This window comes from Apis laboriosa, unplaced genomic scaffold (genome assembly GCF_014066325.1).
Source record: "Apis laboriosa isolate Shangri-la unplaced genomic scaffold, ASM1406632v1 scaffold14_cov150, whole genome shotgun sequence".
Lineage (NCBI taxonomy): Eukaryota > Metazoa > Arthropoda > Insecta > Hymenoptera > Apidae > Apis > Apis laboriosa.
This window is the reverse complement of record NW_025221798.1, coordinates 2,435,679-2,455,516: the sequence shown is the minus strand read 5'-3', so window position 1 is coordinate 2,455,516 and position 19,838 is coordinate 2,435,679. Positions and strand designations below refer to the sequence as shown.

The window sequence follows — 19,838 nt, the reverse complement described above, 5'->3', positions numbered from 1 at the left end:
TAGATTGTCCAATTAAAAAGATTCATAATAGTCATTTCATTAATTCAAATCATCATTTATAAAAATAAAAAAAAATAAATACCACGTTTTATTTTCACTCTACTTGTATAATATTCATTTTTAGAGAAGTAGGAATATAATTCCTAGTTTCTAGATTGTCCAATTAAAAAGATTCATAACAATCATTTCATTAATTCAAATCATCATTTATTCCTAAAAATAAGTACCACTTTTTATTTTCATTCTACTTGTATTATATTCATTTTTAGAGAAGTAGGAATATAATTTCTTCCTAGCTTATAGATTGTCCAATTAAAAAGATTCATAATAGTCATTTCAAATCATCATTTATCCCTAAAAATAAATACCACTTTTTATTTTCACTCTACTTGTATTATATTCATTTTTAGAGAAGTAGGAATATAATTTCTTCATAGCTTATAGATTGTCCAATTAAAAAGATTCATAACAGTCATTTCATTAATTCAAATCATCATTTATTCCTAAAAATAAGTAATACCACCTTTTATTTTCAATCCATTTTTAGTGAAATAGGAATTATATATCACAATTCTGAATCATATATGCTCGCAATTTTTCTCATTTATATTCGAGGAACACGTTGAGATGCGTGTATCACAAGTATAAAAGTGATAAGAGATGCGAGAATACGTCCGGATCTATAGATAGAACGTGACTTAATATGGTACGAGGTTAATACTTTGGAAGAGTTTGTTTGCCCGATGCGTACACTCGAATCTCGTCGAGAGATGTTTATCGGGTCGATTTATAATAAATTACGAGGTACAGGTGGTGACAGTAAAAAACCGGTTCGAGTCTTCGACCGGGCGGCCACCGATCCCTTAAGGGATCTCTCCCAGCATCTTTTTCTACTTGCTCATTAAAAGCAATTCGAGCAACGGTTAAAAAACTTCTTACCGCCCAATTATTTCAATGCCCGTTCCAATATCTTCCATCTTCCTGCAAACGAAAAATAATTTAATAAAGGCGCACGCACCGCTTAAGACTTTCATTACGATTATCGAAAATTAAAAATTTTCGTTTAGTCGCGAAAGAAAGATTTCCACGTGTCGTAAAATAAATAATTATTCTCAATATATATTATATATTTATATACTTGATCCTGCAGTTAAACATTGCTTGTCGTCTAATTTATTGGATTTAAGAATAAGAATTATTGTCTAGAGCAGTGGTTCTCAAGCTATAGATTGTAATATATAGAAGAGCGTTATTGTTTTAATACAGTTATATAAAAACAGTGGATCAGAAAACTCTTTTTTAAAGTATATAAACACTTGTGTGATAGATCTTGTGTGCGAGTCTCATTGAAGCTTAAGATGCAATAGAATCTTCAATATCCGAACTGCATAACTATATGAGCGGAGAGGATATGCGAATTGGAAGGCATAAATGTACGACTGAAAGAATTTTCCAATATATCGAAAACACTCTTTTCTCTTGCGATGAATATTTTAAAACATTCTGCAAAAAAAAAAAAAAATTTTGTAATGGTAAATAAAAGAATAAAATGCTTCTTTTATTACATACAACGAAAAGTTGTCGTTCAATTTGCGATTTAAGGATGACGAAACAACAATTAAATAATCGATTAGGTTGGATGAAAAAAGTGCCTCGCGAAAAAGGATTAAAAAGTTTTCCCGTTTAATGCTATTCAATTTAATTGCACGCCACGAAACGATGGCGATTAAATAGTTGGTCAATCGCGTTGAAAATGTTCAACGACCATCGACCCGTTCTTGTTCTTAATTAAAATACCAGGGAACAAAACGTACCGTTTCGAAATACGTACGCCTGAATACAATAGAAATTTTCCGACACATTTCGAGACGAGTTACGATAACAAGTTGTTGAGTTTTACTTGTTTTCGACGTGTATTAAATATGGCCGCCATTGTGTCACGTGCTCCATAACCACAGGCCCGCGTTGGTGGCGCGCGATTCGAGTTAACGAGAAGTTACAAATTGCTATTCACGATCGAAGGTACTTTGGGTACCATTTACGGTTTACATAATTAGGATTAAAGCTCGAGCTTTTAATACCACCGTGTACTTTTAGGGAATAAAAGTGGAAAATGAAAATGAATATTCAGAAAATAAATCCTCTCGTTACTTTCGAACGCGTTTTCTTTCTCCTCCTCCCCCAATCTACATATTCATATTTTGTTAATATTAATAATAATAATTTTAACTTCGCCATATTAGAATTTTATCGCTATCGTTACTGTTAAAATATTAAATGTTACGGTTATATAAGGAATATTGAAAAAAATTATTCGCGGACAACTCGTATCGTTTGCGTGTATTAATTCATTTGCATATTTGATTATCGATCGTTGAAGGTAAGCTGATTTTCATTCGCGTCGAGCTCTGATTGATCGAATGCTTGCCGCCACGTTGATTTGTTTATTTTCGAGGATTGAACACGCTATGATCGAACAGCAAAAACAAATTCGATAGTAGGATTGATTACAATTAAACAAAAATTTGCATCGCGCCTGTAATATTTTTATACTTTTTCCTTTTTTATTTTTGTATTAATCTTTGAGATTAAATAAAATTACTTTTTACTCTAATTAATATTAGATTGAATCTAACCTAACCTAAAAAAAAATTTAGGTTATGTCATCGTCTCTCGAATCGTGACGGTAAACAATTTATCTCGATACGTATAATAAACGTAAGAATTAAATAAGAAACGTAATACGAATAATTTATACATTTTCCTAAATTTATTACACATTTATATTCGCTTCGTTGCAACCTCGAATGCAATACACCGTAATACGCGAATGCGAATAAATCAGGATCAACGGGCAAAGGAATGGAAACCCGCCGCTACTTTATTAGCATAAAGAAGAAGAAGAAGAAGAAGAAGCGCGCGCTTCTCTATTTTGTTATTTGAGACGTCGAAAGAACGCGGCAGTGGGGAACATTGTGAAATAGATTTTAAACGAGTAATGTTGGTCGCGATACCTTACGCACACACATATACACACACTCTAATAAAACACAGGCGGATGTTTGTCGTTGCGATGCAGGTTGTTTGCCTTGAAAATTACTCGATTAAGCGTTTGATTCATTTCAATATTTGCAATGTAAAGTGTTGCTATAATTGGTAAATATTTTAATAATCCGTATCAATTTGCATCGATATTTGTTTTAAGGTTATTGTGTATTGTAATTTTAACGTTAAGAAAAATTAGTGAGATATTTAAATTTAAAAATATTTAAAAATGATGATCGATAAAATAATGATTCGTAAATTTTCCACAATATTCCTCGAACTTGGAAGGAAGAAATTTATTTTTCCTTTCTTTTAAAAAAAAGCCAAGAGACAATTCGGATAAGAGAAGTTTCTTGCTTCGTGAAAGAAAGGTTCTCGAGGTAAAGAAAAAAAGGAACATAAATCAAATGGCAACTCGTATGGAAAAAAAAAAAAAAAATACTCTTTCATCGTATCATATAATCACAATCCACTCTGAAAATTGTATACTCGAACTGAACTCCATTAAAAAAAAGTGTGTGTATAAAAAAAAAAAAAAATAACTTTCGTTACGTTAAAATCCATTTGAAAAATTGTATGCTCGACGACACGTGGCATAAAAATAAAGATGGACGTGAACTGGTACAGTGGAATGGCATGCCGGAGATTGCGAGGCAAAGTAATGAAAAGTTGCAAACAAATTTGAAATTGTAGCTATTACAGAGAAGTCGTTCCAACAAGGAAGGCTCTCTCCCTCCCCCTTAGTCATTCAAACGTGAAGAGAATTCTTACCTCACCTACTGTGCGCGCAACTTTGAAACCGTATCTTCGAGTTTCACAAGTTTCACAAGTCGATCCATATTTTATATTTCTTCGACACAATTCGGGATAAATAAATCGATAAATAAATTAATTCGTAATTGTAAACGATATCTTTTTCTCTTTTTATTTAATTCGTATTAATTATTCAAAATATTTCCTGAAATATGTGTTTACTTTGAAAAAAAAATTTAAACGAAGAATATCTTTTTCCCTACAGCCCCTACATCCTCTACGTATTTTCGTACGTACGTTCGTGTAAATATTTTACAAATAAAAAATTTGCATCGATACAGTGAAAGCTGACTAAAAGTGACGAGTAAAATATTCATAGATTTATGGACCGGCTTGCTTACAGAAGTTAAAAAAAAAAAAAAAAAAAAAAAAAAAAAGAAAAACTTTTTACTCGTTATCTGTTTGAAAATCAGTAGGCGGGATTAATCTACTATTCCGTGTGTCTCGATAGTGATGCTTTGAGTGGAATGTCAAATATTGCTTTTACCTCGAAGGCATAGCTTCGTGGTAGAAAGGGTTGGAAGAATACCTTTCAACGTACATTTGTATACCGCCGCTGTCTTATACCCTTAAATCGTAAATTATTCTATCATAATTCAAGCCGATACATACGTTTTGCATTATTCAAAGATAAATCGTGCATTCAGGGGGCAAGTTTTCTATCTATTTTTTCTTTTTGGATTTTTTAAAATTGTAGCGAGAAAAAAGAAAATTTCTAATAAAAATTATTGCGGCTAACAAAGGATGAGAAGCGAAATATTAATGTCAAGAGATTAAAATTTCTAATTATATATATATATATATATGTGGATCTTGTTTCACATTGAAAAAAAGTGTAGTTTTATCACAGAGATTTTTGATTAAAATAATTATTAGAATGATTGTATTGAACTATGTGTGTTGACTCGCATAAAAAAATCTTTAGATAATTAAAAATTATTATCTCTCATTAATCGGTAGAAATTGAATGCAAAAAAAAAAAAAACAAAATGGACGAAAATTATGCAATACTGGTGATTTTTAACTATTTTTCTAACTAAACCAACGTAAAGAATTTACTAGTATGACCACCGGCGAAAACCGCAGCACGAAAGTTGAATTAAAATAATTTGACCACAGCCCGTTTATTACATCGATACGTGAATGGAATATCTCACGCCTACGCAATATGAAACTATTTCCTTATAAAGAGCATTGATAATTGAAATTTCTTAATAAAAAGATTCCCTCATTCTTTATTATTACTTTCTTCGATTATTTATTTTAAAACATTAATGAATCTTCAAATTTATAATATATATATATATTTTTCTAATAATATTAAAAAGTGGATACACATAAAATATCTGAACTGTCACACACGATAGATATATAGTATGTTATCTGTTCCTGAATATATCAAGATTTAACATATGATTTATGAGCTACTCTTTATCACCAAGTTCTACGATATATAAATGTCTATTTAAAAATCCATAAAAAAGATTTTTTTTTTCCCCCACATATAGTTTGCCTATGGTGTTTGCAACTACTGAAAGATAATTCATATTTTCGAATTTTATATTTGACGCATAGCTATTCTTTTTTTTTGTTCCTGTTCAATGTTTGTATTGTATATATCGTAAATATTTATTGATTTATATGATTTGTATTATTAAAAAAAAAACGAGATGATCGATGAGAATAATTACTTACAATCACGATATTGAATCAAATAAAATCTTTGGCAAAAAATTTGTCTGAAATTCGTTTCAATATATTTTTTTTTTTTTTCTTTTTTTTTCCGTCCATCACAAATTCGCCATTGAAAATTATTCGATTCTCCTATTAACGCGTTCAATCTTCGTTTGGTTCGTTCAATTTTCGTTTTTATTAGGCTTCACATATCGAAAGCATTTATATTGACGCGTATAGGACGTGCCTCTGTTAAAAAAATTTTTCTGCAAAATTGCAAGTGGAGGAAAAAATATTTTCGACAATATAGAATCGTGGGAATAACGAAAATAATTTTCATCCCTAACAACATTAGCGATCTTCCCCTTTTTAAAAACTTTCCGAAATTAATTAATTATTACTATTCTATTCCTCTTCTCCTCCCAAAAAATCACTAAAAAATCACTATTTATAAAAACTATTTTCTAAAATAAAAATCGTAACAAAATAGCTCCACTAAGCCGTAATCATTTTTTTCACGGTTGAGAACACGCGTTCGAAGTCTCCAGACGAAAGAGAGAGAGAGAGAGAGAGAGAAAAATTTAAACGATTTCTCGAAAATCGAATTTCACCTCCCGTGAAAAAGGCCGGGACCTTATACCTCCTTATATAAAAGCTTTTTACGTAAAGCACAAGTTGCGTGTACCTCGCGCGTTTCTCGCGTTCATCGATCTCCTCCTTGCACGGCGTCTAAAGGGGTGGCGGATTGTAAAATGCCGTCGAACGACGGAAACAGCCGAGATTAGCACCGAGAGGTAACACGAGAGGTTTCCACCAAATAAAAACGCTGCGAGGAAAATTGCTTCCGTGTAAATATATATATATATAATATATATATATATTTATTCTTTTTTTTCTCCATCTCTTTCTAGCGTTGAAGGGGGGAGGAGGCGAATGTTGAAAAGTTGGCTCTCGACGTGGAAATTCTGTCACGATGGAATTGCATTCGGGGGATGGGAGGGAGGGGCGAGCGTCTTCTTCTTGGTTTCGATTTCGACGAAGGGAAATGTAAATGTGGGTGAAGGGGATGTAGGACAAGATTAATTGGAGGGGGAATATTTTACAATATTGAAGGTTAACTTTCGACAAGAGTTGAAGAGTGGATTATAATTGTGAATTTTATGTGACGTTTGTTTGATAATATTATTCAATGATCGAATGTTAAGGAGAATAATATCTCGTGTAATACACGTTATAATTATTGAAGAATTACCTTATTCGCGAGAATTATTATTATTGGAAAAGTAACCGATTATAAGATGGGAAAAATTTAAATTGTTATAAAGAAAGCAAAATTGCCCACAGGACAGGAATTCTTCGTGTCACTCCAAATGACGGTCTGTACATGAGAAGTCGACGTAAACGGGTGAAACTCATTTCTATCTTAGCTTTAGAGATTGCGTTTATTTCGGTTGAAAAAAAAAAAAGAAAAAAGAAGAAGAAGAAAGAAAAAAAGGAAAAATATTCCCTCGAGGTAAAGGAAATTGCAATTTAGCTGGATGGCTTTGCCGGTTTCGAACCTTGAATTACTTCTTGCTAACGGTATCGCGTATGCTTTTCACTTTTTACAAAACGTTTCGAATAAGATTTTGTTCTTCGATTTTAAAATTATATAAAAAATATAAACGATTATTTGATTATTGCGAAAGAAAAAAAAAAAATAATTCAACTTTGTGGAAACAAAGTCGTTTGATTCTAAAGAGACCTGTGATCTTTACATATTTTTGTAAAGGTAATTATATCTTAGTAAAGTTAGATTTTTTTTATTTGCTACATTTGTCAAATGTGTTTAATTATTATTCCACGTAATTGAAAAATTATATATATTTTTCTAAAATGTATCAGCAACTTAGAAAAATTGGAAAACATTTTAACTTAAATTTATACGTATAAATTTAACTGTAAGGCAATTATAATTGCGTAATGTAAGTAAGTGAAAAGTGAACTCTTGAACTTTTTAAAACTAATTTAAAGTTGATGAAACTGGTATAGGTTATGAGGTTACGAGTTCAATGTCAACGAGTTTCACGAGTAAGAAAAGAAAGAAATTTTAATTTCTACTTGTGCAAAATATTCTTATATGTATGTATTGTTACAGATAAAATTGAATTTACGACTTTAATCATAATTTTCATCACGAGAAATTCTTTATTCCGTTTGCAAAAGTTTTCCCTTCCAATAAATAATTAAAAAAATTTGATTATAAATTTTTGAGAAACAAGATATTAACTTAATTTAATTTCACAGAATTATACCATACGCATATCTAAATTCACTTTGTTGCCAAGATAACAGATAAATATTTCTCTTTTTCAATTTCCTCACACGCGAGATCTCATTAGTATTTATCATGAAATTTTAATTTAATTCTAATCTGACCTGTTATATCTGTCGCATATAATCCAGCCCGCTGCACATTTTTTTTTTTTTTTTTCTCCTTTTACACGATATTTCATTAATGCTTACCTCGGAATCAGACCACTTTTGTTGAAAAATGACGTAGAAAACACAGGTTTCGATCATTCCACGTGTTCAATGCAGCTCTAATGCCACGTCGTTGAAAAGCCATGCCACTCTCCAATTAAACCCCTTTGATTCCGTGCATGTGGACCCCGCCCACCTTTTTGTCCCCCCAACGATTTTCAAATCGATCGGCGCAATGTGCGCGGTTCACGGAAATGTTTCGTATTTAGAAAATTGAAATTTGAGGTTGGAACCAGGTTGGACCAACTCGTTTCCAACGACCTTTTGGAATTGTATGAACGAAGCCACGATGAATATAACATGACGCAGATCGGTTGTTAGACTGTCAAGAGGATATAATGGATGGAATAATGGATGGCGAAGGAAAATTTACATTTGAACGTTTGTTATAAATATGGGCGAAGGAAAGAATGGATCTGACAGGTGTGATGATTATCGTAATTAAAATTCGTTTCTGGATTATTACGGAGAGAATACGGATGATCAAATCAGATGATTAAATAAGAATAACGTATCTTTATGTACAGTATCGTTCATAACATACTTAAATTATTTTCGATTGGTAAATAATTCTTGTTTCTCAAATATTGTACAACTTTCTTCGAAAAACAATTCCTTCTTTTAGAGCAAATATCTATAAGAAGAAGTGTAAGTTCGAGAAACTCTCTTACGCTTCCTCACCCCGGCTTAAGACTTCGAGAGTTGTAGAGTTTAAACCACACTTCCAACACAATCACTCCTTCAGCCTCTTCTTCTCTCACAACTATCCACCGTGCTCGAAAAACCTTTTTTTCCTCGAGAAGCATTTATCACTCGCCTCATATTCGCCTTTCTTCGCTGGAACAAAGTGTGTCGCGTAACAACGAGTAACACGGCAAAAGCCCTTTTCGACCGAGTCCTTCGCGAATTCATGAAAACGCATCCAACGTTGCTTTTGAATCTTCGCAAAAATACCCTGCTTTCTACTCTATTTTTCCAAATGTCGGTCATCCCGTAATAACTCGTTCCACGATTTACGTAATTGCGTAGCCACAATTCGCGAAAGTAGAAATTTTTTCCCAGATCTCTCTCGAGATTTCAGTCGTGCAAACAGAGGCGGCAGAACTAGAGAAAAAAAATAGCCGTCTAGGGAATTTGATATAATAAGGATTAATGGAAGGTAATTAATGGAAGAGATAAAGGAGATTCTGGAATAGATATTGTAATGTGAAATTGTAATGTGAAATGGTTGCTATAGTTGATGCTATAATAATAACAATACGTATATTACCCAACTTCAATCGTTAAATATCGACTCGAATCTGCCTATTCGAATGCTACCTTTACACGTTGAATCAAATAGGTAAACTTCTGAATGTGGGTTAATGGAAGCAACCGTCTATTCGAACATCACTGATCACAAAAAATCTTATGTTATTTAACACTTATAATCGTCATTTATCCAACGTTAGTATCGCATAGATCATACATTGGATCTCTTTACAGATATTTAACAATTACGATTTTATTTTACTTAATATTTCCAACGATTGCATTCTAATTTATACGCACTTTTAAACTAGCTAATATTTTGAATATATTGGATAGTCATCCGAGCTCGTCCGATTTTTTCCGAACTTACCCGAAGTCTAGAGTATACGAACCGAACCGATCTTTCCCGAATTCGACCGAATGATCGGATATCCGTACGTTACGTAATACGAAATACGTACGTAAATTATTAAGATATTAATATTATTCTCGTTGAATTATTGGAATAATATGCACGGGTTGAATTAACGTGATTCTATGAAGGGAAATTTTTCGCAAGCCTGGTCAAAAACATTCGACGACTACCGTGAAGAAAGGTTTGAAAGAAAAAAAGTTGGCAGCTATTACCATGCTTTTTAATTGGGCTTACGTATAATGACTAGCGCGAACGATTTTTTGCGCGCACGAGAACTTGCTTGCCAATTTTTTTCTCCTCTTTGTAAAGCTGTTAAGAGGAGGAGGAGAGATCAAGGGAAAAGCTGAATGGTTGGAAAGATGTTAAATATCTTTTTTCCCCTCTTAGTTGATTACTTTGACCAATGCTTTTAACTACGTTGTAGTCTTTTAAAATCAGAACGATAGAAAAGAAAGAAAGAAAGAAAAAAAAAAAACGTACAGAAAAAATCGAATGTTCGATTGATTTATCTTTTATAATTCTGAATGATTCTTAAAATTTTGCAATATTTTTTGGAGAATAGATTTAAAAAAAAGATTGATAACTTAGCATAGTTAAAGTTTGTAATGGATTATAGAGGATAGAATAATTTCAACTTTTAGAAATCAAAACAAAATCACGATTCATAATTTAACAAGGTGATAAGTAATTGGAGCACGATAGATAGATTCTAAAGTTTGAAAGTTTGAAAGCCAAGTTTTCTTTTTTTAATGTCAGAACAATATAATATGGCATTAATCTCCAACCTCCAAAGGATACTTAGCGGAAATTGCTCAACGTCATCAAGAAATCGGTTTAAGGAGAAAAAGTGTACTATGGTTAATCCGTAAATATACGATTTTCTTAAGTAAACAATCTAATTAAACCAGTGTACGTTACGTGAGTACTGCATACTATAGTGGATAATGGAAACCTTAGCGAGATAAATGCGAAGGTACTCTTCTCTCTTGTACAAAATCCATCTGCTTCTAGCATAGCCATTTTTACGTTCTATCGAAACTTTTCCTTTATCAAATCGCGTGCATAATCCTCTAAAATCGTTTTTTTAATCGAAAATATTAATCTTTTTTTTTCTCTCTCTCTCTTTTTTTTTATGGAACTTTAAAGGGGGGAAAATAAACTCGATCGATACGAACGCGTTACATAATGGAAGATTAAATTTTTATGGTTTTCTCGTTATCGCATTTTCATGCAAGATAATAATCGATACATTGTACTCTTTTTTTTTTTTTTTTTAAATCAACCAAACATCTAATGTTTCTTTCAATAATTATTTTATGATAATAATTTAATAATTTATTCAACGATAGTGATTAAAGACAGATCGTAAAAACAAATCTTTTTTTACATTGAAACGAAACGATACCGATTGATCACATTTCCTTCCAATTTATCATCGAAATAATTTTTCAATTCTCTCACAATTATCAATTATCAAACTAAATACTTTAATATTAACTCAAACCAACATATGCATAAGAAAACAAATTCGAATAAAGAGAAACGATATTCGAAAACAATCTGTTAGATACCTCGAAACTAAAAAAAAAAAAATATCAAAATACTACACCTTTTACATCAAATTTTCGAACAAAAGCCAAACGCCTTTAAACACGAGGAGATTAATATCTGCCCATCCTCCCACTCGGATGAAAAGATTTACTCTCCACTACTTATTATCCCCTTAAAAATTCCTCCTCGCTTCTTAAAAAATCGCGCGTCTGGTGAGGTGAAAAGAGGAATCTTAATTATTTACGGGACGGAAATGACTCGTGATCTCTAAGCAACTCTGAAGAAGCATTCTCTCGATCCGGGGATGTTTACATTTCCCGGTTGAACAGGGTCGTTAGAAAAAAAAAAAAAAGAAAAAAGAAAAGAAACGAGAAAAGGGTTTGAGCGGGTTCCATGCCGGTCTGGGCCTTCTATGGGCGGATATCGAGCGAGTCTACGCGGCTCGAAGAATCTCGAGTTTCCGGTCGAGCTCTCCTCGACCAGGAGAACGTTTACTCGAACGAGACGACGACGACGACGACAACGCCTTTGAAGCCCCTTTTCTAAACGGCTAATTAACGAGGTTGGCCGCCTCGTTTAAGTAGTATACCCGTTTCTTTCGCGAGGCTTAACATCGTCGGCCGATACGTGCCTCGTTATAGGGCGATTCTCTCGACAGGTGGTGTTTAATTATTTAAATACCGATGGTCATTTGTGTTTCGAGCGTTTAAGGATTAGGAGTAGAATTTTTTTTTTTTTTTTTTTTTTCGTAATTGGATAATAAATCGATAAAGACAAGGAGGAAATGGATAGTAATAAAAGAATTAATTAATTTTAAGGGAGGAAAAAAAGTTATCGAGAATGATTCGATTGCAATGAGAAAAGTATTATGTCAATAAAAAAGGAGTGTTTCGAATGAAACATTCTCATAGTGATAATTTGAAACGAGAAATTAATATTGATACACTTTTGGAAACTGTTCCAACAATGAGCTTATCTTAGCCATTCCCCTTGAGATGCAAAAAGAAAGAAAAAAAAGTGAAACCGTATTCAAAAAACGATTTACAAATGTAGATAGAGACTGAGATTATATCTATGGAAGACAAGTTGGGCAAGGGTGAACAAAAAAAGAAAAAAAAAAAAATTTACTTTATCGCGTCTCACCGAGAGAAAATCCGATTTCCTTTCTTAAGGATTTCTTGCTCCCTGGCGAGAGGAACGAGAGAAATAAAAGAGAATGGGAGAATCGTCTTATTTATAGTTAAATATTTATCGTATTGTAAATTTTATTAAGCTTTGTTAAAAGTAGCAAAAGAAGAATTTAATTTACTATATTAATTAGGATTGTCAATCTACAATATATGAAATTATTTATAATAATTATTTATAATATATAGTCAGTTTATATATATTTCTTTTGCAATCACTGGAAACTGATGGTATTTTTTTTAATCAATTATTTTCATTATTGAAATTGTAAATTAAAAATTGAATATAGATATTTTATTAGTCATCTCACATTGTTGAAAGTAGCAAAAGAAGGAAGAGTTTAATTTATTATATGACATTTGTATAATTAGAATTGTCAACTTACATATATGAGAAAGAATTATTATTTTCCTTAGAATTATTTATAATATATAGTCGTTCATTTGCAATAACTGGATGATATTTTTTTTTTCATCATTGAAGTTATTTTCATTATTGAAATTGTAAATTAAAAATTGAATATAGATATTTTATTAATCATCTTATATTGTTGAAAGTAGCAAAAGAAGGAAGAGTTTAATTTATTATATGATATTTGCATAATCAGGATCAAGAACTGTCAACTTATACATATGAGAAAGAATTATTTATATAGTTGTTCATTTGCAATCACTGGAAACTGATGGTATTTTCTTTTATCAGTTATTTTCATTATTAGGTTAAAAATTAAAAATTATTCTGTTGAATATAGATATGACAGATTCGTTTCTTTAGGTTGAATGCAATTAACGAGGATATTGTAAATTTAATTATTGAGTAGCTTAGTTAAGATGGAAAGACACGTTCGAAGTGTGCCATACTGTTAGGATTATAGTTAGTTCGAAGTTTGTTTTGGATTAGTTCACAGTTTACGATGCAGCTTAGCATAGAGTTTCTTTGCTCTTAAGTACGTAGTTTAAGCAAATTTTAGAGATTTAAAAGGGAATGACAAATCTTAATATCCTGTTTAGTTCCATCCTATTTCCATATTACTGTGATTTCTTGGGGGGAAAAAAATCAATTATTAAAAATTTAAGAGAAAAATATCACAAAATTTAAAAGATGATTCTTCATGAGAAAAATAAAATGAAAATCAAGAGTGTTTGTTTGTCAAAAGTTTATGAAAATGCAACAATAATCAAAAAAATAAAGCCTCGAACGAAAATTTTTCATTCTTGATTTCCTTCTTATTTTACTCTCAAAAATCACTTTTTAAATACTCAAATATATTCATCAATTTTTGATCAAAAAATTAGAAAATAAAATTTACCAATAAAATTTTTCCATTCTCAATTTTTATCTCATTCCTTAAAAAAAAAAAAAAATCACTCTTTAAATTCTTGGATAATTTGAAATTTTCGATATAATAATTTTTAAATTTTTAATTTCCATCGTTCTCTCCCTATCCCATCTTTAAACCTTTTAATCCCACTCCAATAATTTCCACTCCATAATGAGAAAACGTAGGAAGAATTCTTTTTTTTTTTTTTTTTTTTTTTGATCACAGATGTGACAGTGGCGCATGATACGTTATCAGAGGGACAGCAGGGTATATAGGATAGGAGCGAGACGAGATCTCGATTAAATTCACGATACGTGGCTACGGGAGAAAAGGGAGCAAACAGAGGTGAATTTATTACGTCTGTTCTAGGCGTTTGCTGTCCACTGTCCTCCAAGCAAACGGAGAAAATGACGGTGAAACGCGCATGCCTCGATTCACGGTCCGCGTAAATCTTACACCTGCGTGAAATCTGATTTCGAAACGTGGCGAGAGAAAAAGAGAGAGAGCGAGCGAGCGAGAGAGAAAATTCATATAACTGGAACGTGCTTGTTATTTATGCGGAAAAGGAAGGAGGGGGTGTGTGCATTTGGCCTGCAAAAATCGATTTCTCCCGCGAGCCTATTATATACGGTGTATTTGAGTGAAAAGTATTGGAAATAATTATTCGAATGAAATAAATGGTGTTCGAAAGAATTGTTTTATGGTTATTAGGGAAACGTGAAATATTTATTATTGAAAATGGTGCTAAAGTGAGTTTATTAATTGGAATAATTGTTTAAAATTTTTATAGAGCTATCTGTAAATAAATTTTTTTCTCATCGACAAAACGATCTATATATTAATTGTCATTCATAAATCGCAGAATTAAAACGAAAAAGATATATTTCGGATTTTTCGTTTCTCTCGAATAGTTAAAAAAAAAACACGCGACACGCTTTAAATAAATGTACTCAGGCATTATAAGGTTGGTAATTCTGGCTCAATGTCAATTGCATCGAGGATAGCTGAAATTCTACTAGGGATAATCTACGTACACATCGAAACGATGAAATCATCTGTGAAAAACGTATTTCCAGCGATCCGAAATTACCGATTTCGCTTCTCCCGTTTGAACGAGTAGACAAGGCCTCTAGAGCCGATAGAGGATAAGCAGGAACACGATATAATGGAAATGATGGAATATTTAGATTGGCATGATGCATTATGCGCTATGAAATATTTATGCCGGAATTATGAAACATATTACGTGTCTGTAAGGATAAACAGTGTGACTCTTGAGATCGCTATTATGATAACGCGACAATGGCGAGTTACGATGTATCATCTGTCAACAGTCGAACGTTATCTACCGGTATCTGTAATAACGATCAAATGTCACTTTTATGTATTTTCCACTTATGGAACAAGATCATTTCTTTTCATACTAGTAAATTAATTGAAAATGTGTATATATATATATATATATATATATATATATATAATGTACATAATTTTTAAGTAGTTTCAGGAATTATTAGTGAAAATAATTCTAGGATATTATTTATCACTAGAGATATGATTGAAATATCCTAGAAACGTATTTAATGGTATCGTGATGATATTAAATGTCACTTTTATGTACTCTTTATTTATGAGACAAGATCATTTCTTCATACTGGTAGATTAATTGAAAATGTGTATATATATATATACATACATACATAATAGTGTACTATATTTACATAATAGTGTACATAATTTCTAAGTAGTTTCAGGAATTATTAGTGAGAATAATTCTAGGATATTATTTATCACTAGAGATCTGATTGAAATATCGTAGAAACGTATTTAATGGTATCATGATACATAGATGTAATTATACTAATGTTTGAATATCGAGTTTCACTATATCGCTATAGTGATTTTAATTCACGATTTTGAAGCGATGTCGTAAAACTCGTATTTTAAATGGAAAAGCTTTTAACGCAATTTTGGTAAGTTATCATAAATCGAAGTTGGAAGTTATCTCGTGTATTGTGCGCGATCCTCGTAAAGATGGAGTAAATGTCAGAGGAATGCCAAGAAAACGATTCTAGGAACTCTGAGAAGATAGGAGAGAGAGAGAGACAGACAGAGATTAAGATGATATTAGGTGACAAAAATATTTTTTTTAGAAAAGTCAGAAAGTTCAAAAGTGAATTTGAAAACTTCTCTCAAAAGTAAAGTTTGGATTATGAGAATTTATCAATGGAAATAATACCAATTATAAAATTCTAAAAATATAGAAATTTAAACCACATTTTTTTTAATTGTTATATATTAAAAAAAAAAGTAGTCTCACTTACTTAAAATTTAAAAGAAAGTGAATATCTTCATCAGAGTATCTAATTTGGACTAATTTATGGTTATTCAAGCTTGAAAATAAGGAAATAAATTTTTTGGATGAAGACACATATATACATAAATATATATTTATAGAAATAATTTATAGAATAATTTCATACGTTTTATCATAGATAAAATCAACCCCATGGGGATAAAATTACCCATTTTTTTCAATAAACAGGCTAAAATTGACTCAACAGGAGAAAATTCGACTATAAATTAAATCCTCCACCCTTCATCCAATGCCATCCAATGGCCGTTCATTCAAAGAGATAAGTGACGCTATTTTTTGGACGAAATCCAGAGGACCGGAGGATTCTTTATTACCGAATTTTATACGTGACCTTTCGTCGTTTCCCATTCGAATCTTAACGATCCCCTCCCCTCCCCTTCCCCTCCAAATTTCATACCATCATCCTTATCTATCGTATTATTATCTTTTTAACTTTTACTCGGGAAGAAACATTAAATTTTCAATCGAAGAAAAATTGAAAAATTTTTACTTCTCCAAATTTCGAAAATTTATCCATCCGAACGGTGGTTCAGAAGAAAAATATATCGTATCGTATGCGCGCGTATTAAAATAGAAGTTTTCTAAAGCTAAAACGCTGCAGTTGTTTATCTCGTACGTTCGTCCGCGGCGAGGCAAATATACCGGTGGACTTCGCGGCCCTGCTACACTTACGAAAGATAATAATCGCAAAATGGAGTTTTATAACGCACTCCGCGAGCTTCATAACACGCATCCGAATACCGAGAAACCATTCGCATAGGTTCAACGTAATATTCAGTGTGCGCTTTTTGGAGAAAAATACGAATCTCTTTTTATTAAATATATATATATATATAATGAAAATATTTTTTCGAATTTTATCAAAGTTTCCCGTTTTTTGTTACAGAAATTGGAGTACGGAAATACATGCAGCTCGTGAACGTAAGTTCTATTTATCCTTCCTATTTAATTATATTAAATTATCTTCGTTGAATGTGAAAAGCGTCGATTTATCACGCTTTGTGTGAATTTCAATAATACGTTAATGACACGGTGTACGAAGAACGAATTGGATAATTATGTTATCTCGACGAGCGATTATCGTGATAAATTAGGGGAAATTAGCCAGCCCGGTAATTTTATAACGTGCCTCGATATTCTAATCTATTCTTATCGCGCTAATATTTAAGCGCGCGTATACAAAATATATATTTATCCTGTGTTACGTTACACGATTAATTATATCGTTATACTTAACATTTATTAGATCGTAAATATCCCGTTATACCTTTTTAATAACAATGTAATCTCAATTAATAGATTAAAAAAGAAAGGGGATACATAAAAATTCATGAGAATTTTCATTTGCATATTCGATTATATAACGGTTATTAAAAGGAGTTTTGATTCAGTTTGCACAGGTGTGCCGATTGAACGGATGCAAATTTTTGGATGTGGTTAGCACGATGATTGAAGAGCGAAAAGCAGCGATTATCCTAGAAAGAAATTCATTATTCTATTTTAAATTTCCCATAAACGTCTATCGCGTTAAATTTTAACAGAAATAACGATGGAAAATATTAATTTTTTCGCCATTTTATGGAATCGAAAATTATCGTATCACTCTTCCTTTTAGAATTCATCACAAAAGATGCTGATTACATCGTTCGAGAGCTACGATATCGAACTTATTTTGAGCAATCAGACTTGGGATCATTAAAAATCGTTGACTTGATACATCGATTCTTTAACTCGTTATCATTATGGTTTTAATTGCAATCATTACAATTTTTACGTTTCCTTCAATCATAAATGGTTATTTGTTACGTTCAATTGTTTTTACTCGAGTTTATTTATTTATTGCTCGATAGTTAATCAGAAAATAGAATTAAAATTAAGCAAACTCAATAATTGACTTGTTTTTAAAAATATGCTTTTACTAAAATTATTTAAGCGCGTATACGTAATTATTTTTCATAACAATCGTGTATTTACAAGTTGAGCAATTCCAATATTGGGATTGTATTGTAAAATGATTTTCGATAATCGTAAAACGGGAGATAAACCAAAATTTCTGGTAAATTAATATTAATTTTTTTAAAAACTTTCAACAATTTTCACAAGCTTAAACGCAACGTCGTCGCCGCTATTTTATTTTCAGAACGTCCTTTGATACTCGTTAATTCTGGTATTTTTATAATTCTTTTTTTTACCTGGGCCGAATAAAAGGGAGAAAAAGATTGGACGACTTGTTTGGCGACAAAATGGAGTATTTTCGTGCACACCTTTCACTCGCAGACGTACACGTTGGGAAATATACTATGGCAGAGATATGTAAATCGCGGAGAAAGGTGGGACGAGCGTAGGGAATACTTCACTCTGATGCACTTCTCCCGTGAAACGTATGTTTGCATTTCGTATGGCGCGAATTATTGCCTCGTGTTTTTTGATATATCGCGCGCCATTCTCGTGATAATACGTATATGGGTACATGAGAAACGATACTTGATAGCGAAAATTGCAATGACCCACAAACTGGAGAGCGTGTAATATATATATATATATATATATATATATATATATATATTAGCGGTGAGAAAACATATTTTGAAAGTGAATGGAAAACGATATTTAATGATGAAATATAATATACTTTTGCAAAGTGGAATATTAAGTCGGGGCAGTAATGACGTTTGATGAATAAAATTTTGTTTTGGAACGATATTTTATGGACTATAATTATCAATAATCATGAGATACCAGATATTCGTAATTACAATAAATTTTTAGCCTGGTTTTCATTTTCTCCGATTATTTTTAATTTTGCCAAAAAAAAATATCTCAACAATCATTTAACATCAAATTACATCAAGAATAAAAATATAATATAAACGTCGAATAATTATTTTAATCGAGTTGGTTAGCAAAAGGGAATTCAATTCGAATTGGAGAAAAGATTGATATAGCTTTCGGATCGTTGACATTGTGCTATCCCAAATGTTTCAATTTTGCATCTCCCCACGATACGTAAGTTAGTTGTTACATGCATAAACTCGGGAAAGATTAATGCGTAGCACGTTTCAACTCGTTTACATCAGTGAACCATACGTTACGACATGTTAAACACGAGCGTGGTGTTAACAGCACGTCCATGATATCCGTCCAATTCATAAATTATTAATGGCTATGTGTAAACCAACTGGCTCGAATCGTTGGCCAGTGATTAAACGGATCTGAAAATGGACGTAAGAAAATTCACGATTCTTTGTGCAGCATAACGACAACTTTTTTATATAAAAGATAAGTTAATATTCTGTTAATATTTTTGTCCTTTTGTTACGAAGCGTGCTCAAAAAGATACGAAAGAAACAATATGTTCCTCTCCATATCTAAATGAAAATTAAATGAAAACTTAATTAATCGATTCCATGTTTTTCCATTGGATTAATTTTCTTTCTAATTCGTCATTAATTTGCGTATAACAATAAGCTTGATTAAAATTAAATCCTAACTTAACCTAAATTATTTTCAAAGAAATATTTTTGTAAGTAACTAGTCTTCATTAGAATAATAATAGTATAAAAATAAGAGAGAGATCGATGGTGTTTTGTAAATAATTATCTATATGATAAGCGAGACAAGGATAGATTGAGACCTATCTCATACACTTAATATGTAGAGAGAGATGGTTTAATAATAAT

The 19,838-nt window shown here is 31.6% G+C and overlaps 1 protein-coding gene and 1 long non-coding RNA gene across 4 annotated transcripts in view; one reads left to right on the top strand and one right to left on the bottom strand.

The window, feature by feature from the left end:
* LOC122710680 overlaps window positions 1-8,286 on the bottom strand; it is a 29,097-nt gene extending 20,811 nt beyond the window's left edge. Inside the window, exon 1 of the long non-coding RNA XR_006345976.1 lies at window positions 8,038-8,286. This is a non-coding gene — a long non-coding RNA (uncharacterized LOC122710680). The remainder of the gene's footprint in view (window positions 1-8,037) is intronic.
* LOC122710677 (RYamide receptor-like) overlaps window positions 1-19,838 on the top strand; it is a 113,429-nt gene that overhangs the window by 47,038 nt on the left and 46,553 nt on the right. For all 3 annotated transcript variants that reach the window (XM_043928673.1, XM_043928672.1, XM_043928671.1), the window contains exon 3: window positions 17,045-17,079. The gene's annotated coding sequence lies outside the window, so the exon portion shown is untranslated. The remainder of the gene's footprint in view (window positions 1-17,044; window positions 17,080-19,838) is intronic.